We start from the raw sequence: 23,806 nt of genomic DNA, 5'->3' as shown, positions 1-23,806 counted from the left end.
TGGGGTGGGGGGGGTGTGTGCGGATGGGGGGGTGTTTGGGGTGGGGGGGGGTGTGCGGATGGGGGGGTGTTTGGGGTGGGGGGGTGCGTGCGGATGGGGGGGTGTTTGGGGTGGGGGGGGTGCGTGCGGATGGGGGGGTGGGGGGGTTGCGTGCGGATGGGGGGGTGCGTGCGGATGGGGGGGTGGGGGGGCTGCGTGCGGATGGGGGGGTGTTTGGGGTGGCGGGGGGGGTGCGGGTGGCGGGTGTTTGGGGTGGTCACCTAATCATGCATGGGGGAAAAAAAATACCGTCAAATACCGTGATACCGATATAATTTTGAAAAATACCGTGATATAAATTTTTGGTCATACCGCCCAGCACTACAAAAGCGTTACCTGTTTTTCGGAAATCAGAAGGATTTCCCTTCCCCTCAGTATGGGGGTTCCATAACATGGGTGGGTTCTGTGCTTTACTGCTCACCTGGCAATATTATGTGTATCCAGGGAATATGGCTGCATAGTAACCCTACAGGAGCAGGTTTTGTACCCACAGGCACCTTCTCATCTGCCCAATGAATATTGTGTTGTGCATTTTACCCTTCAGTGATTTGGTCTCAGGGCTGGATGCCATGATGGGGAATGATGGGAGGATGCCAAGAATGGCCATTATAAACAGAAGCTCAGCCCGTTAGCCCGGTGTGAGAATGCTTGGTGGAGCAGCCATACCCGCTGGAGGACTGGTGTGTGTCACTCACAGGTACTGAAGTGCTGGGGGGTGTAAGGAATCAGACTGACACATACAGTGGAAAGCAGGGTTTCTTATAAAGCAGCAACATGTGTACATTTCTCTTTCTTTCTTCTTTCACTTTTCAGGGTCTCTACTTTGCTGATTTGTTCTATTCTCACAGTCTCTCCCCCTCTATGTGTTTCCCCTTCCAAATGAGCCCAATACCCAGAATAAAGACACACACACGGCTTGATGGTTCATCTGTGAAAATCACAGTTTTATTAATAATACAAATAATAAATTGTGTTTTTCATTGATTCTGAGGAAGGCAAAAAAAACCTCTGAGAAGCTTTGGCCAATCTGCTTCATTAGAGGGAAAAATTCCTTCCTGACTCCTTAACGGCAATCGGATTTGCTCCCAGAATCAATGCGCGATGTTAAATGATGGGAATATGCAGCATACACATGAGCGCAGTTAAGCACTAGGTGAATTCTGCATTCCCTTCCATTCCACTGGGCCCCAGGCAGCCTGCAGACCCCGGCTTCTGCAGTCTAACCGATGGAGTGAAAGGGAATGCAGAATTTAGCGAGTACCTTCAGTGTGCCCCTGTGTATAAAACCATATATTGGAAGGAGGGGTGAGCGCTGGTGGAACTGCGGATAAGGAGAAGGCACCTAGACAGTGCAGTGCTGGATAGCAGCGTTGATCTCCTGCAAGGCCTTGTTCAGGTGTTTGAGTCTGGCCTTTATCTCCTTCTTCTCCTTCTTCCACTCAGCTGCACTTTTCCTGGGCAGGTCCAGTGTCAGTGCAGCTTTGCTGATCCACAGCTCTGTCTGTGCTCTGTGGATTTCTTCTGCGATCTTCTTCTTTATAGAGCGCAGATAGGGGTCAGCGTTGGGGCCACAGGATGTTCTCGCTGAGCCCTAGAGAAATGAAGGAAAAGAGAAGACATTAAGGGCTTAAGCAGTTTTTATTAAATTCATAGTAATAATAATGTGCCAGTTTCCTACCACAGAGGGAAATAGCAAAGTGGCAGGTATTTATTACCACTAGGGGTGCTGTTGTATTGATGGTAGATAACGTACATGATATGGCGACTCTTGTAAGTAAATATAGGAAATGTAATTCCCAGGGCACACACTTGTATAATCCCTTATATTTCTATTTAAAAGTAATGGAACATAAATGCTGCTTATAATTGGGTTAGGCTCTCCTTTAACCCCTTGGTTACCTTTCTCAACAGTGACTTCTGTGAGGGCAGAAAAAAAAAAATAAGTTGTGAGCGGCCTTACCTGGTTCCTGGGTCTCAGGCAGCTGTTCTTGAGGCCCATGTCGGATGGTTCTGTAATATAAAATAGAGGGAAGGTTAGGGTTAATGTGGAGACTCCCAATAAACAAATAAGGATTTAGTAATAACTCACTGTGCAGATTCCTCTTCTTTTTCTTCTTCTTCTTTTTCTTCTTCTTCTTCTTCCTGTTCTTCTACTATAGATGTCGGGTTGTAGTCTTTATAAAGACTTTTGTTTGTCTTCTTCTGTATCACCGAGGATCGTAAGAGTCGCTGCAAATAGCTCAAAATCGATTTAAATCTCTCAAATCGCTCTATTTCATGTAATGGGGAGAGAGAGAAGAGACTGTGAGCTCTTGTGATCCGGACCCTCTCTGCCATTTGTATTCAGTTAAATGTTAAGGTTGCTACATGAGAGCAGGGCAGATACCCGGGGCAAAGGGGCAGAACTCTAAGGAGCCTGTCAATACTGGGAGGAAAAATGTATGTATTGTATGGCCTCCAAATGTTTATGGGGTCCCCAGTCAAAAGAAAAAGGATATATTTGCTGCAGCCTGCAAAACTGCCAAACCCTGGGTCTGTGTCTCCCAACCAGCGCTAAGATTAATGTCATCTCTAAAATTCTCCAAATTCACTAAAATCTGTGAGAGGAGTAACATCCGCTAGTCTAGGGGGGCATCACCCAACTATTTCCCATCTTTTTTTAGCTAAAATAAGGGTTATTTGGCAAAAAATCTCTCAGAGGGGATTCAGACTTACCTCTCGCCACAAAGTCAACCAACGGACAAACCCAACTGTCACATTGCTGTGTGTGAAGTCATCTCTGGTCACATGTCATGAAATGTTTTTTTGTCATAACATTTACAGACAACTTTAAAACCATTGGGTTTTTGTAACACTACAAAAGAGTTTCTGAGTGGGGCTTCCCTTTAATGTTACTGCTAAATACATGGTGATAGCGAGTGGCAGAATAAATATATAAAGAGACAACAAATAGAGCATCTGATGAAATCCATATTTCTTTGTGACAAGGCACCTAATAAAGACAATATTGATATTAGACAGGAACGTTAGAGATAAGCTGTTTGCCTCTCCTGCCTATAGCCCATTGCATTCAGATTTGGCTACATTTTGATAGCTATTGCTATGCAACTTGTAGATATATAATATATATTATTGCACTCACGGTACATGTATTATTCATTTAACAGCCCTGTTCTCTTATAACGCACCGTTTAGGCCTGCTGGGAAATGATTGAGTGGGAATGTAAGGGATTGTAAGGGACATAATAACACACTCCCCACTCTGGGCGATTCAGTGGCTACCAATGAAAGAACGAGTATTTAGAGACAGAAATGACAGAAAGTTAATGTACGCGCTACAAACTTGGGACAAACTGGTAGCTTCAGGCAGATAAATAAGCAACCCCACCACCCCAAGCAGCACTATTAGGGAACCTCACCAAGGAGTATACGCTATTATTAAATGAAACAGGACAAAACATCTAGAGGAATTCACTCAGCACCCTAGACCAGGGTTTTCTCTAGAATACTATCTTCTCCTAAGCTAGGGATCACCCTACAAAAGCTTACTGCACAATACGAACACCATGAAAGTACAGAACAGAAGAAGAAATAGACACCGTAAACACCAGACACCGAACTACCCTGCATATTGTTCTTCATTAAATAAAATCAATTAAATTACATTGAAAAAAAATAAAGGAGACCAATCCAAAGCTGCTAAGAAGAAGCCATTCTATAACATACTAAATGTTAGCCTGAAAGGGAATCAACCCGTTAGACACAGCCACAGGAAGCACGCCAATAAACCATTTATATGTTAAAATATAAAAAAATGGGTCAGAAACTGAGAACTGGTAAGCATTTGCTACTGTGTGGGTGCATGGTGATATCAATGGCAGATAGTACAGGTATGGGATCCCTTATCCAGAAACCCGCTATCCAGAAAGCTCCGAATTACGGAAACCCCGTTTCCCATAGACTCCATTTTAATCAAATAATTCAGAATTTTAAAAATGATTGCCTATTTTAATAAAACAGTACCTTGTAACTGATCCCAACTAAGATATAAATAATCCTTATTGGATGCAAAATAATCCTATTGGGTTTAATTAATGTTTGATTGATTTTTTAGTAGATTTAAGGTATGGAGATCCAAATTACGGAAAGACCCCTTATCCGGAATGCCCGAGCAAGATCTGAAGGTCTAGACTTAGCTTAGAGTGTCTATGATGTGGAACTCAGTAAATGATCTAATGAGGCATCTCGGTTCTAATACAGGTGGCTTTGTTTCCGAAGCAGGAATAACGCACAGAGCTGCAGCCCAAGTGCAGTTATTTAGTACCAAACAGAAATGTCAATTATTTGTAATTATTTATTGGTAATAACCAGCTGTCCAGCCCCTTAGGGATTAATAAAAGGATTTTTGTGTATGTTATTTTTCTTTCAAGTGAGACTATTATATTATTTTACTTGTGAGGAAAGGACACATCTTTTTTGTTGTGGAGTCACTGTAACTGTTGCTTCCCCAGTACTATCAATTTTTATTAAATGTTTTTGAGGGAAAAAGACATTTTACGTTATTTTTTAGTTCCTAAAATTCTCCCTCTTCCCTTGATGAGACATAAAAGGCAGAGCAATGCCCAATATATGCCCAATATAGCACAAAGGAGTACGGATAATGTCACGCGTGGCGCTTTGCTAGTGCTCTTACCCACAGGGCCGGATTTCTCTTCTGGGCACCCCGAGACCGCCCCTGTTGGTGCCCCCCCTCCACCTGTGCACGACAACCACCCGCCCCCCCCCTCCCCCCCCCCCCCGCAGCCGCGAGTGCGCTCTTTTTAACTCCCATACTGAGCTGTGGGGAGAGGTCCCGACTGCTCCGTATGGGAGATAAATTTAAAAATGTTCTTGCGGCGGGGCGGCATGCCGCCCCTAAACTTCTGCCGCCCTAGGCCCGGGCCTTTGTGGCCTTGCCACAAATCCGGGCCTGCTTACCCATGGCCTACAGTGCCAAAGGCCTTGACTATAATGGCCTCCACCTAAAGCATTTAAATGTTACAGCACAAATCTCCTGGTGTGCCTTTACCCTTATTTGACATTCTTATGGCAAAATGACGGTGCCTTATAAGCCGGTTGCATGGGAAACATAAGCAATCAGCTACTGGGCAGTACATAACCCCATTAAACTCCGCAGAACGGAGTAAGATTTTCAGGAACCTGTGGGTGTTGTAGGGTGAGAATACATTTTGTAAAGAAGAAATTAATTTTGATCCCTGAAAATCTCAACATTTGACATTGGACATTTAGGGGCTATATGGAGCTGAAACTGATAACTTGTTGCACTAGTATGTACCCATGGTGGGGTAAAAAGAGGTTTAATGGCAAATAGTACCAGTAAAGTTTGTAGTTTAATCTGATTAATATAGACTAGGGAAAAGGTCCTAATAAAACCACTATGCCCCATAAATAATCTCACAGCAAAAACCTGCTGTTTGTTGAGGGATGATCTGTCCCGGATTCATATACTGACACTGTGCAAGACTGCGAGTTGTACCCAAGGCTCATTCTCCTAATTCTGCTGTCTCTATGGGGGATATATGGGGGATTTTTTTTTCCCCAATTTTTTTTTTCTTTCAGATTTTTAGGGTTAAAAGTCACAGAAAAAAAAAGTTGTGACTTTTGCAAATGGCTAAAAATCCAAATCTGACAGTTTGACAGCTTAAATTTATATCTGATATCTTGTAGAAGTCAATGGCAGATGTCCCTTCCATTTTTGATGCTGGTTTTTGTGTGACAATTTGATAAATTCGAGCTTTCGGTCCACAGTTTGAAAAAGTTGCAGTTTCTGTGACTTTTTCTTACTCTGACTTTCTCAATTCAGATTTGTTTGTAAATGTCAGACATACATGGAAATAAAGATATGAGCTATGCTAGAGGTTTAGTAAATGTGCCCTATGAGTGCTGCACCTTTGTTCCTAAGCTTTGGCTTAAATAGTTCCATGTCCTACTTCTGCAGTCATTGCATTTGAATAGATCTCAGAACTGTACCTGTAGAGAAAGCAACTATCATAACATTGTCTTTTCACGAGCTTTATTATTTTGCTGTAAATCTGCTGCCTGATGCTTTTACATTACCTATCTGATCACCCATGTTCCCAGTCCGTTAGCATTAGACGCTATAACTGACAGATTGAGAAGGAACAGTCAGGTTTAGGACTGGACATATCAGTAGAAAATAATCTGCATGACCTATAAATAACTTTTAGCATACCCCCCAACTGTCCCGCTTTGCGCAGGACTGTCCCGCTTTTAATAGCGCATCCCGCTGTCTCTGATAGTTCCAGGAATGTCCCGCATTTACGTAATAGACATTCATTGAACTAGCCTGGACGGAGGGATGCGCTGATTTGAGCCGGGCGCTCCTGCTCCTTGTTCGGCTCAGCTTCTTGTATGGATCCTTGTGCGGCGGCGACAGGCCCTTTTACTGATGTCACACGTACACATGGGGCGCAGCCTTATAAAAGGGTACTGCCTATTAGGCCATAGGGGGCACTGTGTATGGGGGCAAAACTGATACATAGTTATAACTCACTTATAACTGACTGCCTTCTCTCTATATTTGTATTTTATGTGTAGGAGTTGCTATATTGTTTTCCTTAGGTAGTACAGTATGAGGGTATAGCACATTTGCTATAGCCCACCATTTCAACTATATAAAAGGAGTATTTTTAGAAAAAAAATGGGGTGTGTCAATTGGGGCGTGGTCACAAAAGTGGGCGTGGTCAAAAAATTGCTGCGCTACTTGTGCCAAATCTTTTTGTCCCTCTTTTCATTTTTCAAATGTTGGGAGCTATGTTTTAGTATAAATTCATATTATGAAGAGTTGTTTTTTTTTTATGTCAGTATCACTTTAGGGTTGGCCTGTAGGGAACCCCCCTCCCATAGGAGCTTATATAAGGAAGTGTCTAGTCTAGACTGCAGAGCTGTCACTCTTCTGGAGTTTCCAGATTTTGGTGGCTCTCTCCCGTTCTCCCGTCCCCAAGCAGCATTCTCCCGATTTATCTCACAATGTCCTTTGGGGAATTTCGGGCACGCATGTGCAGTAAGCATTTGGTGGCGGCATTTGATGCATTTGCACATATGGGGGTACAATATTTCCGCTTCAGCAGCGATTTTGTGGATACGCGTGATGACACTTCTGGAAATGTGTTTGTGTGTGAGGTCACTTCTGGTTATTGGGATAAGATGCTATACCCCCATTGTGCCAGTGCTGTCAGTTTGACAGCTGTGAGACTGTAAGGAGGGCTGCACTTAGCCAAGACCAGGGGAAGTAGGAGCACAGTGTGCCAGTGCCACCTTGGGGCTGGTTAGGTAGCTGTTAGGGTATCAAGGGCAGTCTTTTGCCCCAACAAGCAGGTAGCATTTGGAGTTAGTAACCTGGGCTATTGTGCAGCAGTTAGGGACTGAGCGTTCAGGTGTTGGTTAGTAGGGAACCTACATGCTGTAGTGAGACAGCCGGGAGAAGCTTTTATATTGTATGTATGACAGAAAAGGAGATTATTGTATAAGGAGAGGAGGCCCCCAAATGGTCAAGACATTCTGCTAGTGCGTTTCCACAGAGAAGCGAGGGTAAATTTGATCAACCAATAAATGATGATGATTAAGTGTAGCCGCAATATAATAAAGGTTGTGTCAATAAGCCAGAGGGTGATGCTGACAAATTGGCGCCCCCGGGGTTAAACCCTTTGTTTTCCTTTAACACGTGTTACTTCAATTTGTGCAACTTCTCTCTTTAAATCCTTTCTTTGGTAAATATGTTCATGTCATTCTCTATGTAGGTATAGTGTATGTCCTGCGCAATGACACTTACACTGCACTATTTATTCTTACATACCCTGGCATGCCCCAATCAGCCCCCAAACCTGCCCTCTCTGTAATATTCCCACACATGGCATGTCCTTCCCAGATAGGGACAGGGGCAACGTATGCATTAATTATTCAACGTAAACTTACATTATGGGGCACATTTATCAAAGTACCATTGACTCCGAATCCAAAAAATTCATATTGGTTCGTACTGTGGGTATTTTCTGCGACTTTTTCATACTTTACACGACTTTTTCGCACATTTGCGTGACTTTTTTGTACTTTGCAACAAAATTTGTGCGACAAAATCGTATTGTTGCGCAGAGTACAAAAGTTTCGGATTCATTCAAGCTTCGGTATCATGACTTTCCTTGGGCCAGGTTGGAGTTGCAGAGTGCCATTGAGCCCTATGGGAGACTTTCCTTGGGCCGGGTTGGAGCTGCAGAGTGCCATTGAGCCCTATGGGAGACTTTCCTTGGGCCGGGTTGGAGCTGCAGAGTGCCATTGAGCCCTATGGGAGACTTTCCTTGGGCCGGGTTGCAGCTGCAGAGTGCCATTGAGTCCTATGGGAGACTTTCCTTGGGCCAGGTTGGAGCTGCAGAGTGCCATTGAGTCCTATGGGAGACTTTCCTTGGGCCAGGTTGGAGCTGCAGAGTGCCATTGAGCCCTATGGGAGACTTTCCTTGGGCCGGGTTGGAGCTGCAGAGTGCCATTGAGCCCTATGGGAGACTTTCCTTGGGCCGGGTTGGAGCTACAGAGTGCCATTGAGCCCTATGGGAGACTTTCCTTGGGCCAGGTTGGAGCTGCAGAGTGCCATTGAGCCCTATGGGAGACTTTCCTTGGGCCGGGTTGGAGCTGCAGAGTGCCATTGAGCCCTATGGGAGACGTTCCTTGGGCCGGGTTGGAGCTGCAGAGTGCCATTGAGCCCTATGGGAGACGTTCCTTGGGCCGGGTTGGAGCTGCAGAGTGCCATTGAGTCCTATGGGAGACTTTCCTTGGGCCGGGTTGGAGCTGCAGAGTGCCATTGAGTCCTATGGGAGGCTTTCCTTGGGCCGAGTTGGAGCTGCAGAGTGCCATTGAGCCCTATGGGAGACTTTCCTTGGGCCGGGTTGGAGCTGCAGAGTGTCATTGAGCCCTATGGGAGACTTTCCTTGGGCCAGGTTGGAGCTGCAGAGTGCCATTGAGCCCTATGGGAGACTTTCCTTGGGCCGGGTTGGAGCTGCAGAGTGCCATTGAGTCCTATGGGAGGCTTCCAAAATCATGCACTGAAGGATCAAATTCAGAAAGGTTTTCCCGCCGTTTACGATCGTTCGATACGAAAATTTTATGTACAATATTTTACAATATATTACCATGACTGTTCCGATTTGCGATCATCAGAAATTATCGTATTTAATCCAAATTTTTACCATTTCGGGATTCGAACTCGTACTTTGATGAATGTGCCCCAATGTGTATTAAAGAATTGGCAAGTGGTGCTGCAGAGCTTTAGTTGCAGTGCTGCCCAGTTCTATGAATTTGCAGGGCCAATAATTCCCGAGTGGCCATACACAAATTAGGAGCTCTATCACTTAAAGACAAAGTTTGCCCATAAGTTAACTGCCTACATGTTGCAGATAGAACTATGCCAACCAGTTTCTATGTTGTTCTTACACCTGTTTTGCCTCTCTCCACAGTTAAACATAAAATGCTTCTTGTCATCTATATGTAACGCTTTTCTGACCCAATTTACCAAACCCAGGCTAGTAGTGATAGTATGAGCATGGGTTACATTGCGACACTTAATACAAAGGGGTGAGCCTCCGCTATATGGGAGAATTAGATGGAGCTGAGGGTGTAGTAGCTTAATAGTGCAGCAGGGTATACTCACAGACACAGCAGTATAGAACAGGGGGCTCAAACTCAATTTACCTGGGGGCCGCAGGAGGCAAAGTCAGGATGAGGCTGGGCCGCATAAGGGATTTCACAAAAAATTGGCTTTCAAGGGATAATGCAAGGCACGGCGGGCGGGAGCTGCTGATTGCGGAAATGACGTTATGCCATCATAACAGTTATTATGGGAAGACGTTCTGTGTGCACAATTAGCTCCTTAGCAGCTAATTGTGCACACAGAACGTCTTCCCATAATAACTGTTATGATGGCATAACGTCATTTCCACAATCAGCAGCTCCCACCCGTCGTGCCTTGCATTATCCCTTGAATCGCAATAAAAATCGCAATCCATTCATTGCTTTTGAGAAGGTGTTGGTGCGGGCCACAAAATACTGTAACGAGGGCCGCAAATGGCCCGCGGGCCGCGAGTTTGAGACCCCTGGTATAGAATGTATGATCACCGTGGATAATACAAAGGTGACACTTAGGCACAGAATAACCCACTTGGAGGATGCACAGAGGATTAGTTGACACCTGAGATATAGACCTTTCAGAAGGGAGTGTTCCGTCCGACTGTGGTCCAGGGGAGAGCTCCTAACACTGGTACCTGGCGTCTAATAAAACCGGTCCCTAAAGAACGACTACAGAGCCGGGGTGGACTAAACCCTTTTACAACTCCTGGTTGGGGCTATTAACTGCCCTTACTAAATAATCTGACTACTCTCACCACTCCTAGAGGGTGCTATAAGTAAACCTGTCTGTGCTGGCTAGTTCTCATTCACGGGGCCCTGTCCCCGACTTACAAAACTGGCAGTTCTCTTTACTGAGACCGTGTGTCTCAGGCCCGATGACATGCAGCCTGAGAGAACAGCAGCCAAAGAGGAAGACACTTCCTTGTGCCAGACACTATATAGTCTGCACAAGGGGAGTGGTCAACCTGGGCTAAACCTATAGAGGGCAGCCTAATAACAGTAACCTGAGATCAGAGGGCTCTGCCTTATAACAAAACAGATTACTAAAGATAGGGGATAACACCATAGGGAGCTTAACCCTATGGGTCCCTACATATACTTAGGGACGCTGGGAATCAGAAAGCAGATTGTTGTCAGGTAAGATTTTTTTTATTGTTTTTATATGGTGCTCATCATTCTGTGCAGGCCTTCTTCATCCTTCCGGCAGATACACAGGTTTCTCCCCAGGCACAGGTCTCAAGCAGTCACTGGCCTTTCTGTTGTTCGACTATGATTCCCAGAAGCCTCTGTGGGAGATGCAGTTACGCACTGAACAGCAGCAACACGGGGAATGTTATCCCTGAGTCTAGCGTACTGCATTCTGCAAATCAGTGTGCGTTTATACGGTTCAATAGCAAGCTTTGGGAATCTGAACAGCATCAAAGAGAAACTTATTTGCTGTGTCAGCAGCTTCTGTTATTAACCTTCCCAGTGCCTTATTGTACTGGGTCAGAACAACTGGATCTAGAAGTGTCCCTCCATATTGCCCAGGATAAAGTTGCTCTTATGCTTAAACTTGGTAGTATCTATCAGTTCCTTATTACATTGTTCTTGCAAGGGAACATCCCTCTCACAACTCTCACAACTCCAGTTCCCTGCATGAAAAATATATATAGAAAAATATTTCTTTAAGGCTATTTTTTGAACAAAGCAGTAAACAACAACAATTGTTTCGAAGATATTAAAAACTCTAGTAAGTGAACATGACAGCCCTTCACTTAATACTTGTACTAAGTATTTCTGAGCATGGCCATCGCCCAGCAAGCAGGCCGCAGATCTCGGAGCGCCAGTTAATCTTGACTGGAGTTGACTGTTTGCTGTCTCTCTTGTGAAATTAGGGATGCCTTTTCCCCCGCTAGCTGTCCCTTTTCTTTACAGAGATGGACTTGGAGTACTCCTGAGCGAGACGCCTGCTGCCCATTTGGAGGCTGCAAATCTCTGCCTGACTCTGCTCCCTACAGTGTGGATGGTGAGTCGCGGTATCCGGCAGGAGGGCTGGTGTGACGTACTTAAGGCTTTTCAGCTCACAGGGAAATTGTGAGTTTTGGCTTCTAATTATTCTTGTTGAATCTCTCACCCTGGCCGCCCAGTTAGCTTTGCCACATACCTATCTCTTTTTTGAGCATTGTAGCTTTTAAGCGGTCAACTACATGCAAATTTAAGTATATTTGATTGACATTTGGAAAACCTCTCTACCATTTTTCTGGACTTTTTTCTATAGTTATATGGAGGCATAATTGTTTTTGTTTTAGCTCCAGGCAACTATAGCAACTATTAAGCCTTGGAATGAATTTATTGACCTTGTTGCTTCTACTTGGGAAAGCATAGGCTGATTTACTTTATGTTCTGACCATGGCATTCATAAGGTTATTGTAAGTCATAAGGTTATTAGTCTTACACTTGGGGCAGTAATTATTAACATTGGAGACAAATATTACTGGTGATGTTGCCCATAGCAGCCAATAAGATCTTTGTTTTTGTAGTTGACCGTTCAAATTCTAATTGCTAATTGGTTTTTATTGGCAACATGACTGGTGATGTTGGCTTCCACACTATAATGAATATGCCCCTTGGACTAATACAACTGCATAAAGAGTTTAATAACCTGACGTATTGGCGTTAAGATCTCCTACAACACTTTGAAAGGTTTATATCTCAAATCGCTCTATGATATTGGAGAACCTATCACTGGCTTTCAGCTTTTTCTCAACACTTTAAAAATGCACTGTTATATTCAGTAATTTTGGGACTGTGAGGTTGTGGACTGTATTGTCAAATACTTTTGTAGTTCAACTCCTTCACCATAAGATGGCACCATAACACCAAATAATCTTGGAAAGGTGATGTTTTATTACTGTGCAGCTAAATATTTCTCTTTACAAGTATTTTCCTCCACATTACTGTGCCACTTAACTTTCTCCTGGATTACAATTTCATTTATCTTTAATGATCAAAGAAAAAAGCAAAACCTCTCCCTTCCTTGATCCACAAAACCAATTGTCGCTTTCTTGAAGCAACAAATTGGTTGTTTGATACAATCTGCACACAACTCGGATGGGGCGGAAACGGAATCTGCAATTCCCACTTCCCAAACTACTCAAACAAGTCCTCTAACTTTGGACCAATCTGACAGTGTTCTAGGGGTGTTCCAGTCATTAATGGACAAGGCTACTGCACAAATCACTACTGTTTCTGAGAAAGATAAAGAATTGGCAAGACACACAGATACACTCGAATCAAGGATGGACAATACAAAAATGGTTTTAGAGGCCCAGGAAATGGACTTAATTAAGTAATTGAATTAAACAACAGGTTCTGAACCTCCAATTGAAATTAGAATACCTGGAGAACAGGTTTTGTCGAGATAAGAAAACGAGGAATTCCAGAATCTTATAAGCACTTGGAGTCAGAATTGCAAGAATGCTTTACCATTTACCATCTCAGTTTCTGCACATCGATCAGTTCCCCAGATCTCACAAGATCTGCTATCACTGGGGTTTCCCTTGAAATTGATATTTACACGTAATGGCAAGTCATTTTCCCACCCTACACCGAATAAGACCAAGGAAGCTCTCCAGTCTGCTGGATGTACTAATGCCTTACCAACTAAACTGAGTACAGCTCCATGTACCCTGCAATCATCGGGTTGGCCATCGCCAGAAAGACCTTCTCCTTCACGATTCCCTTTACCTCAAAGTGCTACAAAGTACAGTGCTCGTTCCAGGGATCAGCAGCTTCATTCAATTTTAGACTTTTCTCTCATCATTTCCAGGAAGAAGGAACGCATCAAATCAGCATGTTAAATTCAGGAAATGGCTTTATTTATGGCAAGTTTGGTAACAATGAAAATTGTCCTCCAAATGATTTATCTGAAGGTCAAGGAGTGGAGGAGAAAGCAATGGTCTCCTACTGTGGGTCTTTGGAACAGAACCTTAGTAACATGGCCGCTTTGTATCTGCAATGCCTCTCGGATAAAATCTCATTTCTTATCCAAATTGTTATTAACTAAATTCTAAAAAGGAGAACCCTGACTGGTCTGCAGGGTCTGGAGGAGACATAACACGCACTTTGATATTCTCTTGAAGTTCTCTGAGGACTTTGCAACATTAGTAAGCAGTGTATTGGGAACAACCCTAGTGAGGGAAAAGGGGAGGATCATTTTCCAAACCCAGAGATTATATACATGAATTATATGGGTAGCCTCTCCTCTTAAAGGAGAACCACAGACTAATCCCTGCCTGCAAAGAAATATTTAGGGGAAATAATATATAAACTGATTTTGTATTATTTTGTGACGAGACATGCCTCCCCTTTAAGTGGGAGTGGAAGTTGTACCTGTTGGGCAGAGGAGCAGCCTATGTGCAATTTGTTTTAAATGACTGTGTGTTTCCCACAAACACATTTGGTCTAATTTACCCTTTCTCTTGTGGAGAGACATTTATCCGCCCCCAATGTACTCTGGGACAGTGCTGCCTATCATACGCCCCTCCTTCAGTGGCATCCCATGTGCCGGCCTATAGACTCACATAGCAGCACATCACAATAAAACCCAGTAGCAGTTTTCTTTAATACATTTTTGTAATTTATTATATATGTATTTTTACAATCTTGGGCTTTTTGTAGTTGATTTTGCTTTGGGTGTTTGAGGCATTACACATTATTATACACTTTGGTTCATTTGCCAATATGCATTACTCCATTTAGTAACCTCCCCCAGGTAATTGAAATCAGTCTCCTCTTAGCACAAATCCAGTTCCGCTTCCTGCTTCCGGCTGTTCCATTTCACATTCCCAAGCAGAGGGGCGGGGCTTAACCCAGAATGAGAGTCACTGAAAGCCTTTCACACCCGACTGAGTTCTATGGAGCGCTGGAGAGCTGAAGCAGGTTTGGACAGCAGGGGGCGCTGCTCTTTCATTCACTCACTTTTATTACTGCAGCAGGGAGACTTCCGGAAGCTTTCTCTGTTGGTTCCAAGTTCCGGCCTCTGCCTTGTATTGTGAAAAAGAAGAAAGAGGGTCAGATTGGAGGGGGTTCTCTGGCCTCTGCTTTAGCCACCGCCCCACATTCATCCTAACAACCTTGGGCAGAAAACCAGAAAAATACAGTTACCAGAAAAGGTAAAGTCTCTCATGTGGGGTGGGGGAAACAATTAGGAGATGGTAGGAAACTGATGAGAGTAATTCAATTTACACAAAAAAAAAAAATGTTATTTATAGTTATGGTTCCCTAGTATGGCCCATATAGCTATTACAGCCGTGTTTGCTCTACCAAGGAGGAAACCACATGGGTGTGTGGCACATTGGCACAGAAGGGTTTTTCTTTTAGCACCAACTTCCTGCAACGTCCGGCTTAGGGCATTTGCTCAGGGATTTTTATATCATTTGGAAATAAGAATTAGCGATGTTTTTATGCTCAGGATAAAGCTGAAGAGACCAAACGTGTCAGGGAGCAATGTGTCAAAGTTTCCTGAAAATGTTTAAAATTATTATTATTTTACATGTTTTATTATTAATGCGTTTTTTGTTTGCACATTGTGGATTGTGACCCTTTCACAGATAAAAAAAAACAATTTGGTCTGTAATAGTTTTCAACTAAAGCCATCTAAAATTTATATTTTTTTATATTGACATATTTTATAGCTGAACCACAATAGACTTTTCTAAATGACATTTGCTGTGTTTTGGCAGATTTCCCTTCTTTCACTTTTTCCTTCTCTTTTTCCGTTGAAAACTGCAGTGAGACAGTATTTGGATAGAGTGTATAGTAAGGAACATGGGGGGCGTTACTGTTTATTGCATGGGGCTGCTATACATGTGGGTACATACAGCAGGTCTCTTACAGATACAGGTCTGCGATTTTGGAGAGATTATTTAAGGGTGACTGCACACGGGGAGATTAGTTGTCCGCAATAAATCTTACCTACTGCGGGCAAACGCTTTCTTTAAAATGCTTTCCCACTGCCGATAATGTTACTCTCTGGTGGGAAAACATACATGTTGCTCATGGGCGTTTCTTGCCTCCGATGCTGCCCCTCTCGCCCCCCCTGCGCTTACATTTACAGCGCCAGAGGGGGGCGCAGCGCTGGTGTAGAGAGTGTAATAGAGCTCTCTACACTAGCAGAGCTGAAATTCCATATTAAGAAATGGAAATTTGGCTCTTAAAGTTATCAGGAACTGTTTTTTGCCGCCCCTGATAATTCCGGGGGTGCTGCCATCTGAGGTTTTTGAAGGCATTCTAAGTTTCCTTGTGAGGAAACCGGTGGGAAAGTGTTTCAGGGAGATCTGAGGTAGTGAAGATTTATCTCGGGCGGCTAATCTTCCTGGTGGTGTGTTTACAAATTAGTGTAAATGTAAAACATGAAATTTGTATGCCCAAGGTATATTTTGGGGTCTCTTTATGCCTTGTACTTTCATAAACCTTTGTACGTTGGGCATTAAACTGTTCAGAGGACCCCTGGCATTCATATATAGAGTGTTTTATCTTGGTACCTAATGATATGTAGCAGATAAGATTCTGCAGAGTGGAAGTTTTATGGTGATTTTAGCAAAGCTTTGCGGCTTGGTACTTTGGAGTAGAAAGACATTTGGATGGATGGATTTGAGGGAATAATATATAAATATATAAAAATATAGTTTGTTTTCATCTTGGGGCCTTTACAAACTGTTCAGAGGACCCCTGGCATTCATACTTCGGGTATTTAATCTTGGTACCTAATAATATGTGGGATATAAGAAGCTGCAGAGTGGAAGCCTTGAGGGGATTTTTGGAAATGTCATCAAAATCACCAACTCTAGGAAAGCTTTGATAGTTGGAGTTGAAAGAGGTGCGCTTGTTTTGGTTTTGGGGGAATGTGTACTTTTCAAAACTATATGACTTTCTGGGGTGAGCGTATATGAAATGCAATAAATGTGTTATTTTTCCAGTAGCTAAAATTATTTTTATTTTGGGGCCCCTAAATGGCACATATTTATCCATGTACCTACATTGGACATCAAACTGTTTATTGGACCCCTGGCATTCATATTTAGGGTGTTTTATTTTGGTACCTAATGACCTGTGGGAGATAAGATGCTGTAGACTGAAACCATTTTTAAAAAAGTTCACACATTTTTATTAACAAAAACAATAATTTTAGGAAAGCATTGCAGTTTGGTAAATTGGAGTAGAAATGCACAATTACCTATATTGGATTTGTCAGAATGTGTTCTTTCCAGAAATGTATGGTTTGCTAGGGGAAACCTACTGTTAGAGGAACATTTGGCCTTGAAATCAGAAGTGTGCAGCTTACTGGAGCAGTGCTGTAGGAATGGGTCAGTGTGCTGCTGGGAGTTTGTGATCTATAACAATTATGTTTAGGCGTTTTAAAGCCAATTTCTTGTTGCAGAAGGGGAATTACACCAAATGCTAGCCTATTTTAATATTAAAGTGTATGTAAAGGCAAATAATAATAACTACTATATGCATTCTTTAGTCCATAAGGAACAATTTTGCAATATATACTGATTAAAACGTATCCACCATTTACAAGACTGAAGCACTCAAATTGCCCTCGTTTGGGAAAAAATTTGGTGGTTGCATATCAGCGCCAAAGTGAATTAGCAGGCAGTCCCTGTTCCCTGCTGTTCCCAATTGCCAATAAGAATAGTGCTGACGTGCCTCTTACTGTGTGCGCCTATAGGCCCGCTCAAATCTTATTGGTGGCCAGTAACAGAAAGTTCTGGTCGGCCAGTGGCCCTTAGTGGGGGGCACACAGAGCTCAAGCAGGGGGGATATGCCCAACAAACAAAATTCCAGAGCTTCAATGTTCAAAGGGTTTGAATCAGTGTGTACTGCAAAATTGCTCCCCGCTGCGCAATGAATGTGTTTAGCAATTATTCATTTTTGCCTTTACGTTCCCTTGAAGTTGTCCTGAAAAAAATTATATAGTTTTTTTACCCTGGCTAAATTTAAATGCCCCCCAGGAAAGGCCCCCTAAAATTAAAGAGTGTACAAATGTTCAAAATCTGTTGGGCAATGAAAATACCTGCAAAGTGACCAAATCGGCTGTTGGTGAAAGGGTTAAGTGACTGGTAGATGTGGAAGAAGATCATGTGCACTTTTTGGTAAAATATCCCAGGGAGACAAAGTGCCTTGTGTGACATGAGCCTAACCAGTGGCAGGAACACAAACCTATGGCAATTAGAGTGTGTCAGGGCACTACAGGGGTTTCTTCTACTGGCTGTTCCAATGTAATGTATTTTAAAAAAACAACATTAAAAAAACAGTACGATACCAAAGCTGGAATGGGTAACGAAAAAGTACGAAAAATACGACTTTTTCGTGGAAGAATGAACGTACCACGGAACGTCTTATTATTTTAACAATATTATTGTGGTACGAATGGTTATAAACATTGGAAAAAATATGATTTTTTTCTGAAAAAAAAAAATCATACTTTAATGAATGGGCCCCTAAGTGCAGTATGCCCATGTATTCTAATTGTGTTAGCAGAATATTGACTGTTAGTCAATTTGTGCACTACCCTTATTTTCCCACTAGATGTCACTAAGTTTTGAAGTTCAAACCTTCAAAGAGTGGGGAAATACCAGCGCACATATTCTGAAGCACAGGGATAGGATCTATTATCCAATGCTTTGGGATTTTCTGGATAAGGGATCTTTCTGTAATTTGGATCACCATGCCTTAAGTCTGACAAAAACCATTTAGTTACCATCAAATACAAGGCATTATCAATTTGGAGTCTTATTATATAATCATTGAATGTCATGTGGATTCACATACCCCCGCTGAGACTCTGTGACTTGTCTTAAAGAAAATATATCAACCTGTTGATATTAAATCTATTGAGTGGTGCGACTCCCAATCCCAACCGATTGATTTGTGTGACTTATTATTTTATTTCTTTTGGGAATGGTTCTCGTTTGGGTAAAATGTATTTGTCTATACAGGAGTTACTGTTGTTGTAGGGCCCCCTGTAGGGTATTTTAGAGCAAGAGGCATATTAATAAACTTTACTGATTTTATATATATATATTATACTCAATGTACATGAATTATATGTACCCTGGACACCTGAGATCCACTGGACTTAATGTTAAATTTGTGTGGAGTTATAAGGATATACTTTTTAGGATATTCATTGCTCTTTTGTATTATAAAGTAACAACAGACAAAGCAATTATTAGAATAGAAACTGCAAAAAGTTCAAGACTGCAAGTTTTAGTTCCGCACACAGTTTAGTAGGACACGAGTAAGACTCTAGCCCAGGGCTCCTCAAACCATAGGCCGTGGGCCAGATACGGCCTGCCAAGGTCATTTACCGGCTCCCGCTGCGTCCTCACCCCTGACTACTACCTGTCTGCCTCAGCGTGGTCCTTAGACACTTGGGCCGGTGTGACGCGCTGATGCACACTGTATTCCGCCCCCCAACAGTCTGAGGGCCCGTGAACTGGTCCCCTGTTTAAAAAGTGTGAGGACCCCTGCTCTGGGCTAACAGAACTAAATGATATAAAGGCCAACATGGATGAAACATAAAGGATATGTCAGTTTGCTCTGTAGTGTGAGCACGTGGAAATGCCTGGGTGCTACAGTGAGTGGCCAATACGGTGGGGACTGTAGGTACCGCAGGGGTCTCCCCCTGTGCCATTACCCTTAGACTGGGTCTCTGATTTACTTTGTATTTTGGGAAATACGTTTCCTGTGGGATCTGTAGCGCTGTGCAGTGATCAGTCAGATCCTTACCGTACTCTAGCGCTCACATTCTGTATTCCCTTCTACTGTTCTGCCGTAATGAGCCGAGTATATTAACGTCAGTGAATTGTTCTCTCAGGTAAAAAGCAACTCAGACACAGGGGGAAGATAGAATCTCCTAGAGCTCCATGAGGCGTGAGAACCTTGCTTCTGGGGCAGCATTGGTAAGTATACAGGACAAGGAAACCCAGACTTTATTACTTATTTAATAGGATATTATTTCATTTAGATGCCATTATTTTTTGTTTGTGGATCACTAACCTGACACCCTTGGTTCCCTAAAAAAGAGATCAAGTTATATATACCCTTAAAAGAAAAGGAAAGGTGGAATCACTGGATGGTGCCCCCCAGTGATTGTATTCACATTACTCTAATGTTTTCCAATATCTGTACTTATTTCCTTAGCTGAGGCGGGGCAATGACCAGAAGTTGGACCTTCATGGAGAGACTCGGTCAAAGGTTGAACCTTTTGAGAGGAGCTTGAACTGATAATTCTGACTTGCTGAAAAGCACTGCCCTAAGGTAAGATGGTGGCACAAGAGGAAGGTCTTGTTCTTCTTCCAGTATCTGGGTCCAATGAAAGGCTCAATGGTCAGATCAGCCCTATTTGGCCCAGATTGTCCATTTGGCATCAGACTCACAGATGCGTAGTAGATGTAAAATCCAAAATCTGTAAAGTAGATTTATTTAAAATGGTATAAAGTTCAGTAGCTCAAGAGTTACAACCAGCAGTGCATCTCAGTAGTAATCAGCAGTGCATTTAGTCATGTCAGTAGCCCAAAAGTTACGCTCTGCAGTGCATTACAATCATTTGCTCAGGAGTTACAATCAGCAGTGCAGCTTTTAATGCCACTTACTCAGGAGTTACAATCAACAGTGCAGGAATTTCTGTCAGTAGCTGAGGAATTACAATCAGCAGTGCAGGTATTTCTCTCAGTTGCTCAGAAGTTACAATCAGCAGTGCAGGTATTGTTGTTAGTAGCTCGTGAGTTAAAATAAGCAGTGCATATGTTACTGTGAGTAGCTCAAGAGTCACAACTAGCAGTGCAGGTATTACTGTCAGTAGCTCTGGAGTTTTTAATCAGCAGTGCAGGTATTCTGTCACTAACTGAGAGGTTAGAATCAGCAGTGCCGGTCTGATAGTATCTCAGGAGTTACAATAAGCCGTGCATGTGTTACAGTCAATAGTTACAAGAGTTACAATCAGTAGTGCATGTATTTCTGTCTTTAGCTCTATAGCCCTGATACAAATTGTGTGGGTGATGGGGAGGAGTATTTGGTTGGGGCAGTTAGTAAAGTGTTACTCAGGTGGGATACAAAGTGTGTGGATGATGGGGAGAAGGACAGAAGGACTGCGCTATTTTGATTTTGGAGTTTCTATAGATCTGATACTTTGGTAATTCTATGCACACTGGGCATCACATTGTTCGGTTTCCCCCTGGCATTGGTTTTTAGGATGGTTTATCTTGGCACCTGATGATGAGGGAGATAGGGTGCTGGAACATGCAAGCTTTGTGGTGATTTTCAGGTATTTTGTCAAAGCTGTTAATTTTAGGGAAACCTTGCGACTCATTAATTCTTAGTTTTTTTTTTTTTGTTTTTTTTTTACTATTTACCCATTTAGGATTTACTGTCCTAAAATACAAGGTTTTCTTGAGTCAACATTTTATTTGTGGTTTTACCCAGCATAATATTCTGAAAATGTGTTGATTTTGCTGTTGCTGTTGTGACTATTACATGGCTATTTGTATGCACTTTTGTGATATTTAAGTCTCTACAAGCCAGATCCTTATGTAATGCTATGCATACCGGGTATCAAACTGCCCAGTAGCGCCCTGGCATTCATATTTAGGGGATTCAGGCTTATTTACCTTGGTTCTATAGGCGCACAGCACTTCCGTTTAGCCCGGCACGTTAGAGGGACTTGTACCTGCGTATACCCCCATTCCTCCCAGTTGCACCGCTTCCTTCTTTGCCGCTGCAGCACCTCCTACAATTAGATCTACTCACAGACCAAGCAATAGGTCCACTGTGGCGGGGCCCACAGAGTTTTCTCCCAGTGCCTCGCTGGCCCAGTCTGCCTCTACCCCCAACCATTCTACATACCTTGTATTAAATTGTCCCTTGTGTCATTTCCCTCTTTTCTTTATCTTGTTGGTCAGTCTCTTCACTATGACTTTTATCCCAATATCTATTTGTGCACCCCCCTCCCACTGAGTCTGCCTCCAACTTTAGTTGTCGGAATTTGCTCAGCTTTTTCTCCCTGCCTTACCAGTTGGTAATTGCCGGACTATGGTGTTGACTGAGGTAGCCCCAGTACATTGTGTTTCCATCTGCTGTGGCCCTCAGGTGGCCAAAGTTTGTTTATATGGGGGTCATACACACTGAGATGGTGGGGTGGACACTGAAGGCATTGTAATGTGCCTGTCACCATGTGTAGGACCCCTGTAGATGAAACAGATCAGGGCTGGAACTAGGGGTAGGCAGAGAGGCACGTGCCGAGGGTGCAATGGTGTGGGGGCACTAGGAATGTATCTCTTTTGTCGCCCCTTTACCCCTGGGCCCTGTGACTGCACCTATGCACATACTGGTTTATTCACGCACCGTAAATGAACAAAAATGTGCAAATTAACACACGCAGGGGAGGGGCGAGGTGCCCGGCACTGGTGTAGGTAGGCATTAAACTTTGCTGTCGGGGAGGGTCAGTTGTCGTGGCGGTTTTTCATAAATGAACTCTGTTATAATGTGATACTAGGCGGCGGGGAAACAATTTCGTTACAGCGCCTAAAGTAAAGGTGTGTAATGGGACCCTTCATACTGCTGGCTGCTGCACCCTGGCAACAGAGCAAATGGGAAATAGCTCTGTTTTTCTTAACCCTACATGTTTTGGGGGCATTAAGTATTATTAACATGTATTTGTAAACCGCCAATATATTCTGCAGGGTTGTACAATAAATGCATGTATACATTAAACATACAAGAAACCATACAAACCGACCTATAACAAGTACAATAGCTATAGAGGGCCCGACCCAAAGGAGCTCCCATCTAAAGAAAGGTATTGGCACTAGTGATGAGCAAATGTATTCGTTAGGCATGGATTCACAGTGAAATTATACATTTCGTAATTGGTAAAATTTTTCGTTAAACTGGGGAAAAAACTGACCACAACAAAAATAACAATGATTTTGATATATTTGGAGAAAATAGTTGTGTTAAAAAATAAAGTGCGTGAAAAAAAAGGCACGATAGTAAAATTGAGAAAAAAATGCCCATTGACTGATTTGAGTGTGAAAAAAGTTGCACAGCAAAAAAAGTTGGCGGTAGGAATCCGAAAAACCACTCATTGACTTTAATGTGTTTGGAATGAGAATAAAAAATAGTTGTATGCGAAAAAACATCACGTCTGCATGTCAAGAATTAGCATTTGACAAATTTTTAATTTTTTAGTTGTAATATTGGTGTGTAGGGAACAGGGTTTCTACTGCTTGGGTGCTATTCTCATGCCTACCACAAGGAGGGGCTACTGAGAACATTTATCATGTTATCATGCTGAGATCTTCAGGTACAACATAAGGCAGCCTACAGGAGACCTGCTTTTTGGAAGGGTAAGGGGTCTGGGGTTTCAGAGATCATTGTATTTAATGGATTTGAAGCTATGGTTCTCACTGCTTCTCACTGTGTGTATAATTAGTGTATTTTGTGTGGTGTTAACAAAGTGTTCATTTCCCATTTCCCAGTCTTTCAGGCATTTCTGGAGTTAATGGACTGCGTATTCCCCATTTTCCAGCAACAATTTGGCATGTGTGGAGTTAATGGAATGCTTATTGCCCTTTTTCCAAGGATCGTACCGGCATGTGTGGAGTTAATGGAATGCTTATTGCCCTTTTTCCAAGGATCGTACCGGCATGTGTGGAGTTAATGGAATGCTAATTGCCCTTTTTCCAAGGATCGTACCGGCATGTGTGGAGTTAATGGAATGCTTATTGCCCTTTTTCCAAGGATCGTACCGGCATGTGTGGAGTTAATGGAATGCTTATTGCCCTTTTTCCAAGGATCGTACCGGCATGTGTGGAGTTAATGGAATGTTTATTGCCCTTTTTCCAAGGATCGTACCGGCATGTGTGGAGTTAATGGAATGTTTATTGCCCATTTTCCAAGGATCGCACCAGCATGTGTGGAGTTAATGGAATGCTTATTGCCCATTTTCCAAGGATCTTTCCAGCATGTGTGGAGTTAATGGAGCGGTACATCAGGGTAGGGGCCCATTTCTGGCCAGACTATA

General features: G+C 42.9%; 2 long non-coding RNA genes across 4 annotated transcripts in view; both read left to right on the top strand.

The window, feature by feature from the left end:
• LOC101734832 overlaps nucleotides 1-23,394 on the top strand; it is a 94,977-nt gene extending 71,583 nt beyond the window's left edge. For all 3 annotated transcript variants that reach the window (XR_004219638.1, XR_004219637.1, XR_004219639.1), the window contains 3 exons: nucleotides 19,601-19,685; nucleotides 19,927-20,043; nucleotides 23,262-23,394. This is a non-coding gene — a long non-coding RNA (uncharacterized LOC101734832). The remainder of the gene's footprint in view (nucleotides 1-19,600; nucleotides 19,686-19,926; nucleotides 20,044-23,261) is intronic.
• On the top strand, nucleotides 10,762-14,708 carry LOC108645240. The gene is made up of 3 exons (XR_004219693.1): nucleotides 10,762-10,869; nucleotides 11,650-11,808; nucleotides 12,366-14,708. It is a non-coding gene; the product is annotated as an uncharacterized LOC108645240 (long non-coding RNA).
• Nucleotides 23,395-23,806: the final 412 nt, after the last annotated feature.

The sequence above is a fragment of the Xenopus tropicalis genome, chromosome 8 (genome assembly GCF_000004195.4).
Source record: "Xenopus tropicalis strain Nigerian chromosome 8, UCB_Xtro_10.0, whole genome shotgun sequence".
Taxonomy (NCBI): Eukaryota; Metazoa; Chordata; class Amphibia; order Anura; family Pipidae; genus Xenopus; species Xenopus tropicalis.
This window is presented reverse-complemented; position numbering and strand designations above follow the sequence as displayed.